Here is an 11893-nt window from a genome sequence, read left to right on the forward strand (position 1 = left end):
CATCAAAGTTTTACCTGCACATCCACTAGTATCATTTATTGTATCCGTTGCTCCCCATGCGGTCTCCTCTACTTTGGGGAGACTGGGCGCCTCCTAGCAGAGCGCTTTCGGGAACATCTCCAGGACACCTGCATCAATCAACCACATCGCCCCGTGACCCAACATTTTAACTCCCCCTCCCACTCTGCCGAGGACATGGAAGTCCTGGGCTTCCTTCACCACCACACCCTCACCACCAGACACCTGGAGGAAGAACGCCTCATCTTCCGCCTCGGAACACTTCAATCCCAGGGCATCAATGTGGACTTCAACAGTTTCCTCATTTCCCCTTCCCCCACCTCACTCTAGGTCCAAACTTCCAGCACAGCACTGTCCCCATGACTTGTCTGGACTTGTCCTACCTGCCTATCTCCTTTTCCACCTATCCACTCCACCCTATCCTCCCTGACCTATCACCTTCATCCCCTCCCCCACTCACTCATTGTACTCTATGCTACTTTCTCTCCACCCCCACCCTCCTCTAGCTTATCCCTCTACGCTTCAGGCTCACTGCCTTTATTCCTGATGAAGAGCTTTTGCCCAAAACGTCGATTTTGCTACACTTTGGATGCTGCCTTAACTGCTGTGCTCTTCCAGTACCACTAATCCAGAAACTCGTAAGTGCTGTTTACACAATCGTTGATTCAAGCAGTAGTAGCAGAAAGTGTAGACAAGCTGAAGCTAAAGGTGTGCAAGTGGAGATTCAGCTGGCAACAAGTAGCTGATTGGTCTATGGACTAGTGACCAGATGACAATAACAAAAGTCTACTGCCTGGCAACAATGAACAAGATAAGCAGAAGCCATCAGATCTCAAAGTTCAGGAGGTCTCTCTGTACACTGCAGTAAAAACCACTTTAAACCTGAAGAAATCATTTTAATTTCCCTCGAGTAGTTGCTGTAAAATGTGACTTTTAAACAATAAGTCAGGGAACCATTTTAAACTGGCAAACCAGTGAAAGCATCCAGAGAAAGAAACATAGAAACATAGAAATTCAGAAAAAAAGAGGTCGCTAAAATTCAGCTTATTGAGTGAACTCTAACATTTAGAATGACCATGGTTGATCATCCAACTCAATCTCCTGTCCTTGCTTTTATCCCATTCCCTTTGATCCTTTTAACTCTAAGAACTATATCTGTCTCCTTCTTGAAATTACTCACCGTCCAGCCCACCAATCTCTGCAAACATTGCATCATCCTCCACCACTTCTACACCTCCAAACGGACTCCACCACCAAAGACATATTTCCCTTCCCACCCCATGAGCGTTCCAGAGAGACCATTCTCTCCATGACTCCCTCGTCATGTCTACAACCCCCACCAGCCCACACCCCACTTCTGGCACCTTTCTTTGTCACAGCAGGAAGTGCAAATCCTGCGCCCACACCACTCCCTTCACCTGTGTCCAAGGCCCCAAGGGATCCTTCCATATCTTCCAGAAGTTTACCTGTACCTCTACCAATGTCATCTACTGCATCCATTGCACCTGGTGTGGCCTCCTCTTCATCAGGGCGACAGGCTATCTTCTCACGGATCATTTCAGAGAACATCTCTAGGACACCTGCACCCACCACTCTCACCACCACGTGGCTGAACACTTCACCTCCCCCTCCCACTCCGTCAAGGACACATAGGTCCTTGGCCTCCTCCAACGCCACAGCGTTACTACCTGATGCCTGGAGGAAGAACGCCTCATATTCTGCATTGGGACCCTGAAACCACACCAGATAAATGTGAATTTCAACAGCTTCCTCATTTCCTCTCTCCCCACATTATCCCAGTCCCAAGCCCCTCTCTGATCTATCACCTTCTCCCTCACCTTCATCCATATATTGCTTTCGCAGCTACCTTCCCTCACAATCCCAACCCCCTCCCTTTTACCTCTCAGCCCCGGGCCACAAGCCTCATTCCTGATGAAGGGCTTATGCCCGAAACCTCAATTCTCCTGCTCCTTGGATGCTACCTGACCTGCTGTGCTTTTCCAACAACACACTCATGACTCTCTTCATAATCAGTCCTGCCATCCCATGAATTAAACCTGGTAAACATTTGTCACACTCCTTCCAACCAGAACATTCTTCCTCAGTTTAAGAGAACAAAATTGCACACAATACTCCTGGTATGATGTCACCATGTCCCTGTACAATTGTAGCAAGATATTCCTGCTCCTGTACTCAAATTTTCTTGCAAAGAAAGGCCCACATGCCATTGGCAGCATAGTGGCTCAGTGGTTAGCTCTATTACCTCACAGCTCCAGGGGCCTAATTCCAGCCTTGAGTAAATATCTTTCTGGAGTTTACACATTCTCCCCATGTCTGCATGGGTTTCTGTCTGGTGCTCCAGTTTCCTCCCACAGTCAAAGTTGTGCAGGTTAGATGAACTGGCAATGAAAAACTGCCCTGCAGTGTCCAGGGTTCTGCAGGTTAAGGGATTAGACATGGTAATGTGGGGGTATGGGGAATAGAGTAGATGTCTGGATTGGTTGATCAGTACAGCCTCAATGGACTTTTTCTGCGTTATAAGGTGTCTGTGATTTGGCTTCTTCACTGCCTGCTTCACCTGCACCTTACCTTCAGTGACTGGTGTCCAAAGACACCCAGATCTCATTGTACCCTTCCCTTTCCCAATCTATCATCTGCTTTCCTGTTTCTTGTTCATTTGCTCAACTGAAGCATCCCTGCGTCTTCCTCACAGTTCACTCTCCTGCCCATCTTGATATTATCTGCAAAATTAGAGATATTACATTTAGGTCTTTCATTCAAACTTTTAACGTACATTTGGTCATGGAAGTCTAAGACTTCACCCCACTGGACACAAGCTGCAACTCAAAAATGGCCCATTTATTCCAATTCTTTATTTCTTGTCTGCCAACCAGTTTCCTGTCCATACCAGTGCACTACCTCCAATTCCATGTGCTTTCATTTTACAAGCTAATCTCTTGTGTGGGATTTTATTAAAAGCCTTCTGAAAATCCACTGGTTTCATCTGATCAACTACTAGTTACATGCTCAAAAAATTCCAATAAATTTGTCATGTGTGATTTCCCTTTCATAAATGCATGCTTATTCTGTTTAATCCTGAGACTGTTTCCCAAGTGCCACACTATTAAATCTTCTCTAAACAACGCAAACATTCAAAGATTTCACTACTGCCATTGTCAGGCTAACCAGTCTATAACTCCCTGTTTTCTCTCTAACTCCTTTTTTTAAATAGTGGGATTATATCAGCAACTCTCCAATCCATATGCATTGTTTCGGAGTCAATAGTGTCTTGTAAAACTACCTCCAATGCATCCATTGTTTCTACGGCCACTTCCTTGGCTACTCTGGGATGTAGGTTATCAAGCCCTGGGGATTTATCAGCCTTTAATCCCACCAGCCTCCCAACGCTATTTCCTTATTAATACTGATTTTCTTCTATTCCTCCATCGCAATAGACACTGAGTTCCCCAATATTTTTGCGACATTATTTATATCCTCCTTTTTGGAAATACAACCAGCTAAATACATGGGCGATTATCTCTTTGGTAACCATTACACCTTTTCTGTTTCTGATTATAAGGACTCAAATTTATCATCACTATCTTCATCTCTTCAAATACCTATAGAAGCATTTACAATCACTTCCTCTGTTCCCCACAAGCTTACTCTCATACTCTACTTTTCCACTTTAATCAAACCCTTTGTTCTCCTTTACTAAATTTAAACTGCTTTAAATCTGCAGATCTGCTGCTTTTTTTGACCAACTTGTATGTCCCTTCTTTGGATCTAATTCTGTCTCTCAGTGCCCTCAATAGCTTTGGCCAGGCCACTTTTCCTGGGGTTTTTTTGACAGTGGACAGGAATGTAATAGTTATTGTAGTTCCTTCATGCACTCTTTAAATTTATCCACTATCCACTGTCATCCCTTTACGTAAGGCTCCCCAGTTTATCATAGCTCATGCGTCATACTATCGCATTTCTTTTATTTAGATTTCAGACCCAAGACTCAGAACCAATTATGTCACTCTCCATTTAATGAAGAATTCTATGATATCATAATCAATCTTTCCCAAAAGGCCTTGCACAGCTAGATTGCCAATTGCTCCTTTCTGATTAAACATTACCCAGTCTATGATGGTCTGACCTCTAATTGTTTGCTCAACATATTAAAACAGAAAACTATCTCGTACACACTCCAGAATTTTTCCTCTATGCTACTATTACTGATTTGATTTGCCCAATCTATATGGAGACTAAAGTCACCCATAATTACGCCTATAACTTTATTGCTTGCAACTCTAATTTCCTGTTGAATATTGTTATGAAGTTAAAGGCATGTACTATACCTTTGAGACAGAGTGAATGCTGTTCTGCACTGAGAGCTTACAAAAGCAGTCTCAGAGTGAACTGGGAAATGGAAAATATATAACATTTGAATATGAAAAAGATAGTTGAACTGTTTGCTATTTTGACAACAATCCAAATTTAACCAATCAGTTTAAATTATGTTTTGGGCATAAGCCCTTCATCAGGAATGAGGGAGGAAGAGAGCTTCTTCCTGATGAAGGGCTTATGCCCGAAACGTTAAATTTCCTGTTCCTTGGATGCTGCCTGACCTGCTGCGCTTTTCCAGCAACTCATTTTCAGCTCTGATACTCCAGCATCTGCAGACCTCACTTTCTCCTCCAGTTTAAATTATGTCCCAGAATTCAAAAACCCAAACAAGTTTGAAATTATTGTTTTGCTAGCATCAAACCAATGAGATGATTCGATGTTGGGGATATTAAAAAGGCAGGCATTTTGAAAATCAAACAGAGTAACTGCCATCAAGAGAGAGACCCAAGACTTTGAAACATTTTCTATCAAAGGGCCCTTTTCATATGAAACATCTTCACAGTAAAAAACGGAAGATGACCCAGGGAGATCTTCAGCTGGAAGAAGAAAGATGCCAAAGATGACAGTGGCTGTATGGTTTTGAAATTAAGTTGGTACAATTTTAATAAGTGTTTTATTAGGACAATATATTGTTATAAAGCCTGAGGCAGATAATAAGCAGTTAAATGAAAGGGGGACTTAGAGTTGTGAATAGTTGTTTTTTAATGTTCACTTTTAGAATTAGACAAAAAAATTGATGTTATTTTCTTTAAATAGTGGAATTTCGGGAATTCTCTGTCATTCATATTTTAACAGATTACGAGGCGAGGTGAGCTTTTCTGGGTGTTTAGTTTAATTAGAAGAAGGGTTCATCACTGTATCGCAACAATATCTTCCCCAGTATTATCCAATATATAAAAAAAAAGTGGACGTCTATATATAAACCCAACTTTTGTTTTCCGCCCTTAGTATTTCTAAACTCTACACACGTAGATACCATTTCATCCTTTCTCACAATTGCATTAATGACTTGCTAACCAGAAATGCTACGCCATCTCCCTTTCTACTTTGGTGTCCTTCCCAAATACTGAATACTGATAGATATTCAGTTTCCATCTCTGGTCACACAGCAGCCATGTCTCTATAATCCCAATTATCTATGTTATCTGTTTATATATATTGCATGACTAATGTATCCATTTATTGTGAATGCTCCATGCATTAAGGCACAAGCCTTTATGTCTCATCTTCTTATCATTTTTAGTCTGTTCACATTACTTTGCACTATATCTTGTCTTCTTTGCCTACTACTTTTCTATTTCCAATTTTGACTTTGTTTTTTTAACCTTGTTCCCCTCTCTGCTTTCTTCATGTATAGGTTCAAGAGTGTGGTGCTGGAAAACACAGCAGATCAGGCAGCATCCCAAGAACAGGAGAGATGAAGGGCTAATGCCCGAAAGGTCGATTCTCCTGCTCCTCGGATGCTACCTGACCTGCTGTGCTTTTCCAGCACCACACTCTCTACTCTGATCTCCAGTATCTGTGGTCCTCACTTTCTCTCTGTATAGGTTACCAGACTCCTACCATTTCTGTTTAAACCTTCCTCAATTACACTAACAAATACTCCCTTGAAGGAATCACTTCCAGTCCTGCCAAGGTGCAAGTTGTCTAGCTTATACTTGTCCCATTTCCGGCAGAACCAGTTCCAATGCCCCAGAAATCTGAAACCATGCACCATCTCTTCAGTCACGTATTCATCTGATAGACAGAGGATCCAGCTTTCTGATCAGCACAACAATCATCTCAGCAAACCTGTGAACAGGAACCCTTGAATTTAGCATTTAGCATGGTGATAGTGACATGGAATAAATAAAGAAAATCCTCAGTGTGAAGATGGGATATTGTCGCCACAAGGACTGTGTGGTGGTTGCTCCTATCAATCCTGTCATGAAGATGCATCAAACCAATTGGCAAGGCAGATTTGAATATTTTTTCTTTCTTGCAGTTAACATTTTTAGCCTGTTCACATTATTTTGCACAATGCCTTGATTTCTCTGCCCAGCCCTTTTCTTATTTCCAATTTTGACTTTGGTTCTTACCCTTGTTCCCCTCTCTGCCACCTCCTGTATACATCGCCAGCCCTCTGCCATTTTTGCTGCAGTTCAACAGATATGTTCTTTAGGACTCAACCACCCGCCATGGTACTACCGAACCACTGTTGGTGATGGGCATTGAAGTCCCCCACCTAGTGCATATTCTATACCTTTACCAACCCCCAATACATCCTTCAAGTTGTGTTGAATATGTTGTAGTGTACTGATTCATCAGCTGAAGATTTCCTTGCCCTAATGTTTGACCTGATGCCACAAGACTTAATGGGGTCTAGAATTAATGTGGAAGACTCCCAGTGTATCTCCCTCCTGACTGTATACCACCATGCCACAATCTCTGCTGAATCAGTCCTGTTAGTGGAATATGGCCTACTCAAGGTTGAAGAATGTGGTGCTGGAAAGGCACAGCAGATCAGGCAGCATCTGAGGAGCAAGAGAATTGATGTTTCAGGCATAAGCCTTTCATCAGGACGGCTATTCATGGGTCATGGTTATGCTGTCTTGGACATTGTCTGTAAGGTATGATGCTGAGGATGGCTATGCCAGGCTATTGCTGAACTGTTAGAAATCTCTCCCAATTTTTTTTTCACTAGCCAACCAGAAGTTTGTAAGGAAGACCTTTCAGATTTGACAGGCCCAAATTTGATATTGTCCTTTCTGGAGCCAGGTGGTCCATCTGCTTTTATTCCTTTGAGACTCTTATATGGTTTTAATAGAACTGAGTAGTTTGCAATGTTCTTTCAGAGGGCAGTAAAGAGTCAACCATATTGTTGTGGGTCTGAGGTCTCACATAGATCTGATTGATAAAAACATGCCCTTTCCTAATGTACTTTTGAGAACTAGATTTTTTTTAATGTAAGAATTCATATAGGTTTAACAATCATATTTGAATTTCATATTTATTATTGAATTATATTTCATAATCTGCAATGGTGGGATTCAAATCTAAGTACCCAGAACATTATCTGGGTCTCCAGATTATTAGTTCTGCAACAATACTCCTGCACCATCACTCTCACATAATTCATACGTATCTAGCATCAGACCAGCATTGATATTCATTTAACACATTACTCATTTGTGTGACAGACAGGAGATCGATTTGACTTCTTGGTAGCATCCTGTTAGTGGTGAATGCCTGTTATGTTGCTACTGCAGAGCTGCAACAGTGTGAAATAGCTAGCGTCACTTGTTGTTCATTAGAGATCTCTTACCCTGACACGATAATCTGAGGTAACAGGGAACTTTTCAGACCCATTCAGGGATAGCCATTCGAGAGTGTGGTGCTGGAAAAGCATTGCAGGTCAGGCAGCATCCGAGGAGCAGGGGAGTTGACAGTTCATGAGGAATGAGGCTTGTGAGCCAAGGGGGTAGACCTTGGTGATGAAGGGCTTTTGCCCGATACGTCGATTCTCCTGCTCCTCGGATGCTGCCTGACCTGCTGTGCTTTTCCAGCACCACACTCTCAATTCTGATGAAGAGCAGGCCACTTGGCCCTTTGCGCCTGCTGCACCATTCAGTAAGATCATGGCTGATCTGATTTTAACCTCAACTCTACATTGTTGTATATCCCTGATAAGTTGTCATCCCAAATTTCCTCAGCTCACAACGTTAAGCAAATATAAGATGGTTTTCTAGAATTAGAATTCTGGTAGGTTGGTGGCAGATGCCAACCTCGTACGCTTTGTGCCTCCCTCTCCCTCCAAATCTCCCTAAAACTGAATTCATGCAAAATACTGCTGCCTGTATCATGTTTTGCACCATCGTTATGATGGAGCTTTTGTTGTTCATATTTACTCTAAAGACTCATGTCTGGAGGATTGTGAAAGTTGTTTCATTCAAAGTTTTAAAATAACATTGAAAGGACACTGTAGTGCACTTTTTTGTAAAAGATGTTTCTTAGAATTTAGGTAAGTTAACTGATTAAACTTTTTTACTGGAAGTCACACATCATCAGGGAATTGCTTAGACTTACTGGAACTCAGATGTCTGTGTTTATGGATGTCAGGACTTTGGCTTTTTGATATTGTTTTGGATTTCAGTTAGGATGCAGCTTGGAAACTTTTTTTTACCTGTCCCCTCCCCCCACCCCTACCACTGCCAACCAACCCAGCTACGCGTTGATCACCTTCCAAAGAAACCCTTTCTGAGAATCCCATGGGAGAGTTGGAAAACTAAAACAGCTATTCTCTCTGAGAAACTTTTTGAAGATGTCCTCTTGACATCTCCTGAATTAATTTCATTTGAAAGGATCGTAGTTACAATGATCTCTGCCTAATGACCAATCTACATGTACCAGGAAGCCAGACTAAAATCTGCGACATTTCATATCTTACCATTTTTTTCTTTAAGAACAAGCAAGATTTATTTTTTATTTTCAAAGTTAATCTCTGCTCAAAACGTTACTTCCTTTTTTTCATTAATGAGTGTGTGGTGTGAATTTGCATTGGGTTATTTGGTGGGATAAATATTTATACTTTCTTATTTCAAACTCTATGTTAATCAACTTTTCATTTTGTCAACTAAGTCTTGTTTCTATATTAAAGTAATAATTTTGTTTTCTTTTTAAAAGTCTGGTTGATGGATTTATCTACCCTATGCCTAACATATGTGAATTGCCATATAGTTGGAAGGAAAAGGCAATACAGATAGTAATCCAGTTGAATTAGGTAGAATTCAATTTCTGATAAAGCGATTTCTAATACAAAAGGAAAAAGAAATGCAAACAAATGAACAGGAAAGAAAATTAAAGTGAGAAAAACTGAACTCAAAGAAAAGACAGGAACCCTTCAGCAAGAGAAATGAAAAAAAGAGCATTTAAGAAATAGGAACTAGAATTGCAACGGAAAGAATAATGGTGAAAGGAAGAGAGGCAGGAAAGAGCAAGGGAACAAGAAAGAAAATATTTGCTTAAAATATTGGAACTGAAAACGAGATGGCTCAGACTCTGATGAAACTTACAACAAACTTCTGATTCTAACCCAAGACTCAGCAGCAAGTTGTTTAAGTTTGTGCAAGCCCTTCTGAAGTTTACTGAAAGAGATGTACCTTTTAACAAGGTAGCTAAACTGATGAGGTGGATAAAGAAAATTTACACTGATGATAAAAAGCAGGGTGTTTGACAAAGCTGGTGATGTGTATGCCATGCTTTCTAAGCAAGTTCCAACAGATTTTGAGATGACAAAAAAGGTTATTCTTCATGCTTATGAATTGGTCTGTGATGTTTACAGGAAGAAATTTCAGAACCAATAGAGACATCCTGGGAAGACTTGGAGACAATTGAGAGGGAAGGCAAATTTAAAGTTGATTTTCATTTCAAAGGGAACAGAACATAAAAGTAGGGAGCCCTGCTGAAACTATATAAAGCTCTCATTAGAACACAGCTAGAATATCATGAAAGTTTCAGGCACCTTATCTAAGGACAGTTATCCCAACATTGGAGGCAATCCAGAGAAGAATCATGAGGCTGAACCTGAGTATGAAGTGACTGTCTTATGAGAAGTGATGATTAGGTCTATCCTGTATTTATTGGAATTTAGAAGAATGAGAGATGACGTTATTGAATCATTCCAGATTCTTAGCGAACTTCACAGATTAGAGGCAGATTGGTTATTTTCAATTGTGGGACAGTCTACGTGTAGAGGGCATAATCCCAGAATAAGGGGTCACCCATTTAAAAGAGAGATGGGGAGAGATTTCTTCTCCCACAGGGCAGTAAACCAGTGGAATACTTCACTGCAAAAGGCTGACAAGGTTGTGTCATTAAGTAAGTTCAAGGCTAAGATGGATACCCATTTAATTGGCAAGGGATCAAGGGAATCTTATGGAAGAGGAAGAAAAGTGGAGTTGAAGATTATTAGATGAGATAGAATGTCATTGAATGGCAGAGCAGATTCTAATTTTCTTTCCTGTTCATTTTTTGCATTTCCTTTTCCTTTTGTATTAGAAACTACTTTATCAGGAATTGAATTCTACCTAATTCAACTGGATTACTATCTGTGTTGCCTTTTCCTTCCAATTTCCAATACTGGGGCTATCATCTCCAATTACATCTGCTTATTGAGCCCGTGCTTGTAACTCTAACTTGAACTTTTCTGCCAATGCAATTAACCTAGCTTTGATTAATTTGTGCAAATTACTCCATGATATATCTACTCTGTCCAGAAAATGTCTAATAGTTATCAAAGCCATTTTGGTTTTATAAGCTTTACTCCAATGCATGAGAAAGCTGACATCATTCCCTTTATCCTTCTCACTTATTATTGTTTGACTTTGAGTTACATGTTATTGTTTTAGGTCATCATTAGCAAGATCCTGATTTTGATACAGCTAAAGATGGAAGAGTATGTTCTCTCTCTAATCCCACAATTTCACTCATCACAATTCATATTAATCTTTGATCCAGTTACCTATATGGCCATTCACATGTATTAGGTATAGGGTAGATAAATCCATTAATCCATTAAATTTTCTTTTAAAAAGAAAACAAAATTATTAATTTAGTTTAGAAACAAGATTTATTTGACCAAGATAAAAAGTTGATTGGGCTGAATGGCCAATTTCTGCTTCTATGTCTTATAGTCTTATGGAATGCTTCAGGTAGAAATGACTGCTGTGTGTATTGGAGGCAAAGATGATGGAGGAAAGTGCGAAATAAAGATGAATTGTTCTTGGATAAATGTTAACACTTAAGAGAGGAATGATGATAGAAATTTGGGGACATATGCGGTAAAGGATGAACAATACATTTACTTTAAGAATAGCAACTCAGCATATACATAAAAAGCAATGTTATAATTTTATTTAAAAAACTGTCAGGAATTACTGGCAAGGGCAGCATTTTGTTTTATTTATTTATGGTTGGGGCATCAATGACTGGACAAGCATTTATTGTCCATCCCTATTGCCCACAAAAAGGTGATCTTCTTGAGCAATAGCAGCCCTTTAGTGTAGGGACACACACATCCCTACTAAGAAAGAAGGACAAATGTGGTCCACTGAGTTCTGAAGAAGGGTCCCTGGACTCAAAATGTGAACTGATTAGATTACTTACAGTGTGGAAACAGGCCCTTCAGCCCAACAGGTCCACACCAACTCTCCAAACAGCAACCCACCCAGACCCATTTCCCTACGTCTAACTCTACGGGCAATCTACCATGGCCAATTCACCTAACCTGCACATCTTTGGACTGTAGGAGGAAACTGGAGCACCCAAGGAAATCCACACAGACACAAGGAGAATGTGCAAACTCCACACAGACGGACGCCCAATATGGGAATTGAGCCCAGATTTCTGGCGCTGTGAGGCAGCAGTGCTAACCACTGTGCCACCGTGCCACCCTAACCACTGTGCCACCATGCCACCCTCTGATTTCTTTGCACAAATGCAA

The sequence above is a fragment of the Hemiscyllium ocellatum genome, chromosome 16 (genome assembly GCF_020745735.1).
Source record: "Hemiscyllium ocellatum isolate sHemOce1 chromosome 16, sHemOce1.pat.X.cur, whole genome shotgun sequence".
In the NCBI taxonomy this organism is placed as follows: Eukaryota; Metazoa; Chordata; class Chondrichthyes; order Orectolobiformes; family Hemiscylliidae; genus Hemiscyllium; species Hemiscyllium ocellatum.